The sequence below is a fragment of the Salmo salar genome, chromosome ssa20, assembly GCF_905237065.1.
Source record: "Salmo salar chromosome ssa20, Ssal_v3.1, whole genome shotgun sequence".
NCBI lineage: Eukaryota > Metazoa > Chordata > Actinopteri > Salmoniformes > Salmonidae > Salmo > Salmo salar.
The window spans coordinates 80,043,767-80,058,184 of NC_059461.1; the positions used below are offsets into that span (position 1 = coordinate 80,043,767).

Below are 14,418 nucleotides of genomic sequence, written 5' to 3' on the forward strand. Positions count from 1 at the left end.
TCCCCTGTCAGCAAGCTACACACACTGCTCTCTCCGTCCTCTATCTACAGTCTCCCCTGTCAGCAAGCTACACACACTGCTCTCTCCGTCCTCTATCTACAGTCTCCCCTGTCAGCAAGCTACACACACTGCTCTCTCCGTCCTCTATCTACAGTCTCCCCTGTCAGCAAGCTACACACACTGCTCTCTCCGTCCTCTATCTACAGTCTCCCCTGTCAGCAAGCTACACACACTGCTCTCTCCGTCCTCTATCTACAGTCTCCCCTGTCAGCAAGCTACACACACTGCTCTCTCCGTCCTCTATCTACAGTCTCCCCTGTCAGCAAGCTACACACACTGCTCTCTCCATCCTCTATCTACAGTCTCCCATGTCAGCAAGCTACACACACTGCTCTCTCCATCCTCTATCTACAGTCTCCCCTGTCAGCAAGCTACGCACACTGCTCTCTCCGTCCTCTATCTACAGTCTCCCCTGTCAGCAAGCTACGCACACTGCTCTCTCCGTCCTCTATCTACAGTCTCCCCTGTCAGCAAGCTACACACACTGCTCTCTCCATCCTCTATCTACACTCTCCCCTGTCAGCAAGCTACACACACTGCTCTCTCCATCCTCTATCTACAGTCTCCCCTGTCAGCAAGCTACACACACTGCTCTCTCCGTCCTCTATCTACAGTCTCCCCTGTCAGCAAGCTACACACACTGCTCTCTCCGTCCTCTATCTACAGTCTCCCCTGTCAGCAAGCTACACACACTGCTCTCTCCGTCCTCTATCTACAGTCTCCCCTGTCAGCAAGCTACACACACTGCTCTCTCCGTCCTCTATCTACAGTCTCCCCTGTCAGCAAGCTACACACACTGCTCTCTCCGTCCTCTATCTACAGTCTCCCCTGTCAGCAAGCTACACACACTGCTCTCTCCGTCCTCTATCTACAGTCTCCCCTGTCAGCAAGCTACACACACTGCTCTCTCGGTCCTCTATCTACAGTCTCCCCTGTCAGCAAGCTACACACACTGCTCTCTCGGTCCTCTATCTACAGTCTCCCCTGTCAGCAAGCTACACACACTGCTCTCTCCGTCCTCTATCTACAGTCTCCCCTGTCAGCAAGCTACACACACTGCTCTCTCCGTCCTCTATCTACAGTCTCCCCTGTCAGCAAGCTACACACACTGCTCTCTCCGTCCTCTATCTACAGTCTCCCCTGTCAGCAAGCTACACACACTGCTCTCTCCATCCTCTATCTACAGTCTCCCATGTCAGCAAGCTACACACACTGCTCTCTCCATCCTCTATCTACAGTCTCCCCTGTCAGCAAGCTACGCACACTGCTCTCTCCGTCCTCTATCTACAGTCTCCCCTGTCAGCAAGCTACGCACACTGCTCTCTCCGTCCTCTATCTACAGTCTCCCCTGTCAGCAAGCTACACACACTGCTCTCTCCATCCTCTATCTACACTCTCCCCTGTCAGCAAGCTACACACACTGCTCTCTCCATCCTCTATCTACAGTCTCCCCTGTCAGCAAGCTACACACACTGCTCTCTCCGTCCTCTATCTACAGTCTCCCCTGTCAGCAAGCTACACACACTGCTCTCTCCATCCTCTATCTACAGTCTCCCCTGTCAGCAAGCTACACACACTGTTCTCTCCATCCTCTATCTACAGTCTCCCCTGTCAGCAAGCTACACACACTGCTCTCTCCGTCCTCTATCTACAGTCTCCCCTGTCAGCAAGCTACACACACTGCTCTCTCCATCCTCTATCTACAGTCTCCCCTGTCAGCAAGCTACACACACTGCTCTCTCCATCCTCTATCTACAGTCTCCCCTGTCAGCAAGCTACACACACTGCTCTCTCCGTCCTCTATCTACAGTCTCCCCTGTCAGCAAGCTACACACACTGCTCTCTCCATCCTCTATCTACAGTCTCCCCTGTCAACAAGCTACACACACTGCTCTCTCCATCCTCTATCTACAGTCTCCCCTGTCAGCAAGCTACACACACTGCTCTCTCCATCCTCTATCTACAGTCTCCCCTGTCAGCAAGCTACACACACTGTTCTCTCCATCCGCTATCTACAGTCTCCCCTGTCAGCAAGCTACACACACTGCTCTCTCCGTCCTCTATCTACAGTCTCCCCTGTCAGCAAGCTACACACACTGCTCTCTCCATCCTCTATCTACAGTCTCCCCTGTCAGCAAGCTACACACACTGCTCTCTCCATCCTCTATCTACAGTCTCCCCTGTCAGCAAGCTACACACACTGCTCTCTCCGTCCTCTATCTACAGTCTCCCCTGTCAGCAAGCTGCACACACTGCTCTCTCCGTCCTCTATCTACAGTCTCCCCTGTCAGCAAGCTACACACACTGCTCTCTCCATCCTCTATCTACAGTCTCCCCTGTCAACAAGCTACACACACTGCTCTCTCCATCCTCTATCTACAGTCTCCCCTGTCAGCAAGCTACACACACTGCTCTCTCCATCCTCTATCTACAGTCTCCCCTGTCAGCAAGCTACACACACTGCTCTCTCCATCCTCTATCTACAGTCTCCCCTGTCAGCAAGCTACACACACTGCTCTCTCCATCCTCTATCTACAGTCTCCCCTGTCAGCAAGCTACACACACTGCTCTCTCCGTCCTCTATCTACAGTCTCCCCTGTCAGCAAGCTACACACACTGCTCTCTCCGTCCTCTATCTACAGTCTCCCCTGTCAGCAAGCTACACACACTGCTCTCTCCGTCCTCTATCTACAGTCTCCCCTGTCAGCAAGCTACACACACTGCTCTCTCCGTCCTCTATCTACAGTCTCCCCTGTCAGCAAGCTACACACACTGCTCTCTCCGTCCTCTATCTACAGTCTCCCCTGTCAGCAAGCTACACACACTGCTCTCTCCATCCTCTATCTACAGTCTCCCATGTCAGCAAGCTACACACACTGCTCTCTCCATCCTCTATCTACAGTCTCCCCTGTCAGCAAGCTACGCACACTGCTCTCTCCGTCCTCTATCTACAGTCTCCCCTGTCAGCAAGCTACGCACACTGCTCTCTCCGTCCTCTATCTACAGTCTCCCCTGTCAGCAAGCTACACACACTGCTCTCTCCATCCTCTATCTACACTCTCCCCTGTCAGCAAGCTACACACACTGCTCTCTCCATCCTCTATCTACAGTCTCCCCTGTCAGCAAGCTACACACACTGCTCTCTCCGTCCTCTATCTACAGTCTCCCCTGTCAGCAAGCTACACACACTGCTCTCTCCGTCCTCTATCTACAGTCTCCCCTGTCAGCAAGCTACACACACTGCTCTCTCCGTCCTCTATCTACAGTCTCCCCTGTCAGCAAGCTACACACACTGCTCTCTCCGTCCTCTATCTACAGTCTCCCCTGTCAGCAAGCTACACACACTGCTCTCTCCGTCCTCTATCTACAGTCTCCCCTGTCAGCAAGCTACACACACTGCTCTCTCGGTCCTCTATCTACAGTCTCCCCTGTCAGCAAGCTACACACACTGCTCTCTCGGTCCTCTATCTACAGTCTCCCCTGTCAGCAAGCTACACACACTGCTCTCTCCGTCCTCTATCTACAGTCTCCCCTGTCAGCAAGCTACACACACTGCTCTCTCCGTCCTCTATCTACAGTCTCCCCTGTCAGCAAGCTACACACACTGCTCTCTCCGTCCTCTATCTACAGTCTCCCCTGTCAGCAAGCTACACACACTGCTCTCTCCGTCCTCTATCTACAGTCTCCCCTGTCAGCAAGCTACACACACTGCTCTCTCCATCCTCTATCTACAGTCTCCCATGTCAGCAAGCTACACACACTGCTCTCTCCATCCTCTATCTACAGTCTCCCCTGTCAGCAAGCTACGCACACTGCTCTCTCCGTCCTCTATCTACAGTCTCCCCTGTCAGCAAGCTACGCACACTGCTCTCTCCGTCCTCTATCTACAGTCTCCCCTGTCAGCAAGCTACACACACTGCTCTCTCCATCCTCTATCTACACTCTCCCCTGTCAGCAAGCTACACACACTGCTCTCTCCATCCTCTATCTACAGTCTCCCCTGTCAGCAAGCTACACACACTGCTCTCTCCGTCCTCTATCTACAGTCTCCCCTGTCAGCAAGCTACACACACTGCTCTCTCCATCCTCTATCTACAGTCTCCCCTGTCAGCAAGCTACACACACTGTTCTCTCCATCCTCTATCTACAGTCTCCCCTGTCAGCAAGCTACACACACTGCTCTCTCCGTCCTCTATCTACAGTCTCCCCTGTCAGCAAGCTACACACACTGCTCTCTCCATCCTCTATCTACAGTCTCCCCTGTCAGCAAGCTACACACACTGCTCTCTCCATCCTCTATCTACAGTCTCCCCTGTCAGCAAGCTACACACACTGCTCTCTCCGTCCTCTATCTACAGTCTCCCCTGTCAGCAAGCTACACACACTGCTCTCTCCATCCTCTATCTACAGTCTCCCCTGTCAACAAGCTACACACACTGCTCTCTCCATCCTCTATCTACAGTCTCCCCTGTCAGCAAGCTACACACACTGCTCTCTCCATCCTCTATCTACAGTCTCCCCTGTCAGCAAGCTACACACACTGCTCTCTCCGTCCTCTATCTACAGTCTCCCCTGTCAGCAAGCTACACACACTGCTCTCTCCGTCCTCTATCTACAGTCTCCCCTGTCAGCAAGCTACACACACTGCTCTCTCCATCCTCTATCTACAGTCTCCCCTGTCAGCAAGCTACACACACTGCTCTCTCCGTCCTCTATCTACAGTCTCCCCTGTCAGCAAGCTGCACACACTGCTCTCTCCGTCCTCTATCTACAGTCTCCCCTGTCAGCAAGCTACACACACTGCTCTCTCCGTCCTCTATCTACAGTCTCCCCTGTCAGCAAGCTACACACACTGCTCTCTCCGTCCTCTATCTACAGTCTCCCCTGTCAGCAAGCTACACACACTGCTCTCTCCATCCTCTATCTACAGTCTCCCCTGTCAGCAAGCTACACACACTGCTCTCTCCGTCCTCTATCTACAGTCTCCCCTGTCAGCAAGCTACACACACTGCTCTCTCCGTCCTCTATCTACAGTCTCCCCTGTCAGCAAGCTACACACACTGCTCTCTCCATCCTCTATCTACAGTCTCCCCTGTCAGCAAGCTACACACACTGCTCTCTCCGTCCTCTATCTACAGTCTCCCCTGTCAGCAAGCTACACACACTGCTCTCTCCGTCCTCTATCTACAGTCTCCCCTGTCAGCAAGCTACACACACTGCTCTCTCCATCCTCTATCTACAGTCTCCCCTGTCAGCAAGCTACACACACTGCTCTCTCCATCCTCTATCTACAGTCTCCCCTGTCAGCAAGCTACACACACTGTTCTCTCCATCCGCTATCTACAGTCTCCCCTGTCAGCAAGCTACACACACTGCTCTCTCCGTCCTCTATCTACAGTCTCCCCTGTCAGCAAGCTACACACACTGCTCTCTCCGTCCTCTATCTACAGTCTCCCCTGTCAGCAAGCTACACACACTGCTCTCTCCATCCTCTATCTACAGTCTCCCCTGTCAGCAAGCTACACACACTGCTCTCTCCGTCCTCTATCTACAGTCTCCCCTGTCAGCAAGCTGCACACACTGCTCTCTCCGTCCTCTATCTACAGTCTCCCCTGTCAGCAAGCTACACACACTGCTCTCTCCATCCTCTATCTACAGTCTCCCCTGTCAACAAGCTACACACACTGCTCTCTCCGTCCTCTATCTACAGTCTCCCCTGTCAGCAAGCTACACACACTGCTCTCTCCGTCCTCTATCTACAGTCTCCCCTGTCAGCAAGCTACACACACTGCTCTCTCCATCCTCTATCTACAGTCTCCCCTGTCAGCAAGCTACACACACTGCTCTCTCCATCCTCTATCTACAGTCTCCCCTGTCAGCAAGCTACACACACTGCTCTCTCCGTCGTCTATCTACAGTCTCCCCTGTCAGCAAGCTACACACACTGCTCTCTCCGTCCTCTATCTACAGTCTCCCCTGTCAGCAAGCTACACACACTGCTCTCTCCATCCTCTATCTACAGTCTCCCCTGTCAGCAAGCTACACACACTGCTCTCTCCATCCTCTATCTACAGTCTCCCCTGTCAGCAAGCTACACACACTGCTCTCTCCATCCTCTATCTACAGTCTCCCCTGTCAGCAAGCTACACACACTGCTCTCTCCATCCTCTATCTACAGTCTCCCCTGTCAGCAAGCTACACACACTGCTCTCTCCGTCCTCTATCTACAGTCTCCCCTGTCAGCAAGCTACACACACTGCTCTCTCCGTCCTCTATCTACAGTCTCCCCTGTCAGCAAGCTACACACACTGCTCTCTCCGTCCTCTATCTACAGTCTCCCCTGTCAGAGAGCTACACACACTGCTCTCTCCATCCTCTATCTACAGTCTCCCCTGTCAGCGAGCTACACACACTGCTCTCTCCGTCGTCTATCTACAGTCTCCCCTGTCAGCAAGCTACACACACTGCTCTCTCCATCCTCTATCTACAGTCTCCCCTGTCAGCAAGCTACACACACTGCTCTCTCCGTCCTCTATCTACAGTCTCCCCTGTCAGCAAGCTACACACACTGCTCTCTCCGTCCTCTATCTACAGTCTCCCCTGTCAGCAAGCTACACACACTGCTCTCTCCATCCTCTATCTACAGTCTCCCCTGTCAGCAAGCTACACACACTGCTCTCTCCGTCCTCTATCTACAGTCTCCCCTGTCAGCAAGCTACACACACTGCTCTCTCCGTCCTCTATCTACAGTCTCCCCTGTCAGCAAGCTACACACACTGCTCTCTCCGTCCTCTATCTACAGTCTCCCCTGTCAGCAAGCTACACACACTGCTCTCTCCGTCCTCTATCTACAGTCTCCCCTGTCAGCAAGCTACACACACTGCTCTCTCCGTCCTCTATCTACAGTCTCCCCTGTCAGCAAGCTACACACACTGCTCTCTCCGTCCTCTATCTACAGTCTCCCCTGTCAGCAAGCTAACACACTGCTCTCTCCGTCCTCTATCTACAGTCTCCCCTGTCAGCAAGCTACACACACTGCTCTCTCCATCCTCTATCTACAGTCTCCCCTGTCAGCAAGCTACACACACTGCTCTCTCCGTCCTCTATCTACAGTCTCCCCTGTCAGCAAGCTACACACACTGCTCTCTCCGTCCTCTATCTACAGTCTCCCCTGTCAGCAAGCTACACACACTGCTCTCTCCGTCCTCTATCTACAGTCTCCCCTGTCAGCAAGCTACACACACTGCTCTCTCCGTCCTCTATCTACAGTCTCCCCTGTCAGCGAGCTACACACACTGCTCTCTCCGTCCTCTATCTACAGTCTCCCCTGTCAGCGAGCTACACACACTGCTCTCTCCGTCGTCTATCTACAGTCTCCCCTGTCAGCAAGCTACACACACTGCTCTCTCCGTCCTCTATCTACAGTCTCCCCTGTCAGCAAGCTACACACACTGCTCTCTCCGTCCTCTATCTACAGTCTCCCCTGTCAGCAAGCTACACACACTGCTCTCTCCGTCCTCTATCTACAGTCTCCCCTGTCAGCAAGCTACACACACTGCTCTCTCCGTCCTCTATCTACAGTCTCCCCTGTCAGCAAGCTACACACACTGCTCTCTCCGTCCTCTATCTACAGTCTCCCCTGTCAGCAAGCTGCACACACTGCTCTCTCCGTCCTCTATCTACAGTCTCCCCTGTCAGCAAGCTACACACACTGCTCTCTCCGTCCTCTATCTACAGTCTCCCCTGTCAGCAAGCTACACACACTGCTCTCTCCGTCCTCTATCTACAGTCTCCCCTGTCAGCAAGCTACACACACTGCTCTCTCCGTCCTCTATCTACAGTCTCCCCTGTCAGCAAGCTACACACACTGCTCTCTCCGTCCTCTATCTACAGTCTCCCCTGTCAGCAAGCTACACACACTGCTCTCTCCGTCCTCTATCTACAGTCTCCCCTGTCAGCAAGCTACACACACTGCTCTCTCCGTCCTCTATCTACAGTCTCCCCTGTCAGCAAGCTACACACACTGCTCTCTCCGTCCTCTATCTACAGTCTCCCCTGTCAGCAAGCTACACACACTGCTCTCTCCGTCCTCTATCTACAGTCTCCCCTGTCAGCAAGCTACACACACTGCTCTCTCCGTCCTCTATCTACAGTCTCCCCTGTCAGCAAGCTACACACACTGCTCTCTCCGTCCTCTATCTACAGTCTCCCCTGTCAGCAAGCTACACACACTGCTCTCTCCGTCCTCTATCTACAGTCTCCCCTGTCAGCAAGCTACACACACTGCTCTCTCCGTCCTCTATCTACAGTCTCCCCTGTCAGCAAGCTACACACACTGCTCTCTCCGTCCTCTATCTACAGTCTCCCCTGTCAGCAAGCTACACACACTGCTCTCTCCGTCCTCTATCTACAGTCTCCCCTGTCAGCAAGCTACACACACTGCTCTCTCCGTCCTCTATCTACAGTCTCCCCTGTCAGCAAGCTACACACACTGCTCTCTCCATCCTCTATCTACAGTCTCCCCTGTCAGCAAGCTACACACACTGCTCTCTCCGTCCTCTATCTACAGTCTCCCCTGTCAGCAAGCTACACACACTGCTCTCTCCGTCCTCTATCTACAGTCTCCCCTGTCAGCAAGCTACACACACTGCTCTCTCCGTCCTCTATCTACAGTCTCCCCTGTCAGCAAGCTACACACACTGCTCTCTCCGTCCTCTATCTACAGTCTCCCCTGTCAGCAAGCTACACACACTGCTCTCTCCGTCCTCTATCTACAGTCTCCCCTGTCAGCAAGCTACACACACTGCTCTCTCCGTCCTCTATCTACAGTCTCCCCTGTCAGCAAGCTACACACACTGCTCTCTCCGTCCTCTATCTACAGTCTCCCCTGTCAGCAAGCTACACACACTGCTCTCTCCGTCCTCTATCTACAGTCTCCCCTGTCAGCAAGCTACACACACTGCTCTCTCCGTCCTCTATCTACAGTCTCCCCTGTCAGCAAGCTACACACACTGCTCTCTCCGTCCTCTATCTACAGTCTCCCCTGTCAGCAAGCTACACACACTGCTCTCTCCGTCCTCTATCTACAGTCTCCCCTGTCAGCAAGCTACACACACTGCTCTCTCCGTCCTCTATCTACAGTCTCCCCTGTCAGCAAGCTACACACACTGCTCTCTCCGTCCTCTATCTACAGTCTCCCCTGTCAGCAAGCTACACACACTGCTCTCTCCGTCCTCTATCTACAGTCTCCCCTGTCAGCAAGCTACACACACTGCTCTCTCCGTCCTCTATCTACAGTCTCCCCTGTCAGCAAGCTACACACACTGCTCTCTCCGTCCTCTATCTACAGTCTCCCCTGTCAGCAAGCTACACACACTGCTCTCTCCGTCCTCTATCTACAGTCTCCCCTGTCAGCAAGCTACACACACTGCTCTCTCCGTCCTCTATCTACAGTCTCCCCTGTCAGCAAGCTACACACACTGCTCTCTCCGTCCTCTATCTACAGTCTCCCCTGTCAGCAAGCTACACACACTGCTCTCTCCGTCTTCTATCTACAGTCTCCCCTGTCAGCAAGCTACACACACTGCTCTCTCCGTCCTCTATCTACAGTCTCCCCTGTCAGCAAGCTACACACACTGCTCTCTCCGTCCTCTATCTACAGTCTCCCCTGTCAGCAAGCTACACACACTGCTCTCTCCGTCGTCTATCTACAGTCTCCCCTGTCAGCAAGCTACACACACTGCTCTCTCCGTCCTCTATCTACAGTCTCCCCTGTCAGCAAGCTACACACACTGCTCTCTCCGTCCTCTATCTACAGTCTCCCCTGTCAGCAAGCTACACACACTGCTCTCTCCGTCCTCTATCTACAGTCTCCCCTGTCAGCAAGCTACACACACTGCTCTCTCCGTCCTCTATCTACAGTCTCCCCTGTCAGCAAGCTACACACACTGCTCTCTCCGTCCTCTATCTACAGTCTCCCCTGTCAGCAAGCTACACACACTGCTCTCTCCGTCCTCTATCTACAGTCTCCCCTGTCAGCAAGCTACACACACTGCTCTCTCCGTCCTCTATCTACAGTCTCCCCTGTCAGCAAGCTACACACACTGCTCTCTCCGTCCTCTATCTACAGTCTCCCCTGTCAGCAAGCTACACACACTGCTCTCTCCGTCCTCTATCTACAGTCTCCCCTGTCAGCAAGCTACACACACTGCTCTCTCCGTCCTCTATCTACAGTCTCCCCTGTCAGCAAGCTACACACACTGCTCTCTCCGTCCTCTATCTACAGTCTCCCCTGTCAGCAAGCTACACACACTGCTCTCTCCATCCTCTATCTACAGTCTCCCCTGTCAGCAAGCTACACACACTGCTCTCTCCGTCCTCTATCTACAGTCTCCCCTGTCAGCAAGCTACACACACTGCTCTCTCCGTCCTCTATCTACAGTCTCCCCTGTCAGCAAGCTGCACACACTGCTCTCTCCGTCCTCTATCTACAGTCTCCCCTGTCAGCAAGCTACACACACTGCTCTCTCCATCCTCTATCTACAGTCTCCCCTGTCAGCAAGCTACACACACTGCTCTCTCCGTCCTCTATCTACAGTCTCCCCTGTCAGCAAGCTACACACACTGCTCTCTCCGTCCTCTATCTACAGTCTCCCCTGTCAGCAAGCTACACACACTGCTCTCTCCATCTTCTATCTACAGTCTCCCCTGTCAGCAAGCTACACACACTGCTCTCTCCGTCGTCTATCTACAGTCTCCCCTGTCAGCAAGCTACACACACTGCTCTCTCCGTCCTCTATCTACAGTCTCCCCTGTCAGCAAGCTACACACACTGCTCTCTCCATCCTCTATCTACAGTCTCCCCTGTCAGCAAGCTACACACACTGCTCTCTCCGTCGTCTATCTACAGTCTCCCCTGTCAGCAAGCTACACACACTGCTCTCTCCGTCCTCTATCTACAGTCTCCCCTGTCAGCAAGCTACACACACTGCTCTCTCCGTCCTCTATCTACAGTCTCCCCTGTCAGCAAGCTACACACACTGCTCTCTCCATCCTCTATCTACAGTCTCCCCTGTCAGCAAGCTACACACACTGCTCTCTCCGTCCTCTATCTACAGTCTCCTCTGTCAGCAAGCTACACACACTGCTCTCTCCATCCTCTATCTACAGTCTCCCCTGTCAGCAAGCTGCACACACTGCTCTCTCCGTCCTCTATCTACAGTCTCCCCTGTCAGCAAGCTACACACACTGCTCTCTCCGTCCTCTATCTGCAGTCTCCCCTGTCAGCAAGCTGCACACACTGCTCTCTCCGTCCTCTATCTACAGTCTCCCCTGTCAGCAAGCTAACACACTGCTCTCTCCATCCTCTATCTACAGTCTCCCCTGTCAGCAAGCTACACACACTGCTCTCTCCATCCTCTATCTACATTCTCCCCTGTCAGCAAGCTACACACACTGCTCTCTCCGTCCTCTATCTACAGTCTCCCCTGTCAGCAAGCTACACACACTGCTCTCACCGTCCTCTATCTACAGTCTCCCCTGTCAGCAAGCTACACACACTGCTCTCTCCGTCCTCTATCTACAGTCTCCCCTGTCAGCAAGCTACACACACTGCTCTCTCCGTCCTCTATCTACAGTCTCCCCTGTCAGCAAGCTACACACACTGCTCTCTCCGTCCTCTATCTACAGTCTCCCCTGTCAGCAAGCTACACACACTGCTCTCTCCGTCCTCTATCTACAGTCTCCCCTGTCAGCAAGCTACACACACTGCTCTCTCCGTCCTCTATCTACAGTCTCCCCTGTCAGCAAGCTACACACACTGCTCTCTCCGTCCTCTATCTACAGTCTCCCCTGTCAGCAAGCTACTCACACTGCTCTCTCCGTCCTCTATCTACAGTCTCCCCTGTCAGCAAGCTACACACACTGCTCTCTCCGTCCTCTATCTACAGTCTCCCCTGTCAGCAAGCTACACACACTGTTCTCTCCATCCTCTATCTACAGTCTCCCCTGTCAGCAAGCTACACACACTGCTCTCTCCGTCCTCTATCTACAGTCTCCCCTGTCAGCAAGCTACACACACTGCTCTCTCCGTCCTCTGTCTACAGTCTCCCCTGTCAGCAAGCTACACACACTGCCCTCTCCGTCGTCTATCTACAGTCTCCCCTGTCAGCAAGCTACACACACTGCTCTCTCCGTCCTCTATCTACAGTCTCCCCTGTCAGCAAGCTACACACACTGCTCTCTCCGTCGTCTATCTACAGTCTCCCCTGTCAGCAAGCTACACACACTGCTCTCTCCGTCCTCTATCTACAGTCTCCCCTGTCAGCAAGCTACACACACTGCTCTCTCCGTCCTCTATCTACAGTCTCCCCTGTCAGCAAGCTACACACACTGCTCTCTCCGTCCTCTATCTACAGTCTCCCCTGTCAGCAAGCTACACACACTGCTCTCTCCGTCCTCTATCTACAGTCTCCCCTGTCAGCAAGCTACACACACTGCTCTCTCCGTCCTCTATCTACAGTCTCCCCTGTCAGCAAGCTACACACACTGCTCTCTCCATCCTCTATCTACAGTCTCCCCTGTCAGCAAGCTACACACACTGCTCTCTCCGTTCTCTATCTACAGTCTCCCCTGTCAGCAAGCTACACACACTGCTCTCTCCGTCCTCTATCTACAGTCTCCCCTGTCAGCAAGCTACACACACTGCTCTCTCCATCCTCTATCTACAGTCTCCCCTGTCAGCAAGCTACACACACTGCTCTCTCCGTCGTCTATCTACAGTCTCCCCTGTCAGCAAGCTACACACACTGCCCTCTCCGTCGTCTATATACAGTCTCCCCTGTCAGCAAGCTACACACACTGCTCTCTCCGTCCTCTATCTACAGTCTCCCCTGTCAGCAAGCTACACACACTGCTCTCTCCATCCTCTATCTACAGTCTCCCATGTCAGCAAGCTACACACACTGCTCTCTCCGTCCTCTATCTACAGTCTCCCCTGTCAGCAAGCTACACACACTGCTCTCTCCGTCCTCTATCTACAGTCTCCCCTGTCAGCAAGCTACGCACACTGCTCTCTCCGTCCTCTATCTACAGTCTCCCCTGTCAGCAAGCTACGCACACTGCTCTCTCCGTCCTCTATCTACAGTCTCCCCTGTCAGCAAGCTACACACACTGCTCTCTCCGTCCTCTATCTACAGTCTCCCCTGTCAGCAAGCTACACACACTGCTCTCTCCGTCCTCTATCTACAGTCTCCCCTGTCAGCAAGCTACACACACTGCTCTCTCCGTCCTCTATCTACAGTCTCCCCTGTCAGCAAGCTACACACACTGCTCTCTCCATCCTCTATCTACAGTCTCCCCTGTCAGCAAGCTACACACACTGCTCTCTCCGTCCTCTATCTACAGTCTCCCCTGTCAGCAAGCTACACACACTGCTCTCTCCATCCTCTGTCTACAGTCTCCCCTGTCAGCAAGCTACACACACTGCCCTCTCCGTCGTCTATCTACAGTCTCCCCTGTCAGCAAGCTACACACACTGCTCTCTCCGGTCGTCTATCTACAGTCTCCCCTGTCAGCAAGCTACACACACTGCTCTCTCCGTCCTCTATCTACAGTCTCCCCTGTCAGCAAGCTACACACACTGCTCTCTCCGTCGTCTATCTACAGTCTCCCCTGTCAGCAAGCTACACACACTGCTCTCTCCATCCTCTATCTACAGTCTCCCCTGTCAGCAAGCTACACACACTGCTCTCTCCGTCCTCTATCTACAGTCTCCCCTGTCAGCAAGCTACACACACTGCTCTCTCCGTCCTCTATCTACAGTCTCCCCTGTCAGCAAGCTACACACACTGCTCTCTCCGTCCTCTATCTACAGTCTCCCCTGTCAGCAAGCTACACACACTGCTCTCTCCGTCCTCTATCTACAGTCTCCCCTGTCAGCAAGCTACACACACTGCTCTCTCCGTCCTCTATCTACAGTCTCCCCTGTCAGCAAGCTACACACACTGCTCTCTCCATCCTCTATCTACAGTCTCCCCTGTCAGCAAGCTACACACACTGCTCTCTCCGTCCTCTATCTACAGTCTCCCCTGTCAGCAAGCTACACACACTGCTCTCTCCGTCCTCTATCTACAGTCTCCCCTGTCAGCAAGCTGCACACACTGCTCTCTCCATCCTCTATCTACAGTCTCCCCTGTCAGCAAGCTACACACACTGCTCTCTCCGTCCTCTATCTACAGTCTCCCCTGTCAGCAAGCTGCACACACTGCTCTCTCCGTCCTCTATCTACAGTCTCCCCTGTCAGCAAGCTACACACACTGCTCTCTCCGTCCTCTATCTACAGTCTCCCCTGTCAGCAAG

At 53.4% G+C, this 14,418-nt stretch overlaps 1 protein-coding gene across 2 annotated transcripts in view; it reads left to right on the forward strand.

Moving 5' to 3' along the window:
• Positions 1-14,418, forward strand: part of LOC106591258 (guanylate cyclase soluble subunit alpha-2) — a 133,012-nt gene that overhangs the window by 16,507 nt on the left and 102,087 nt on the right. The gene's annotated exons all lie outside the window — the stretch shown is intronic.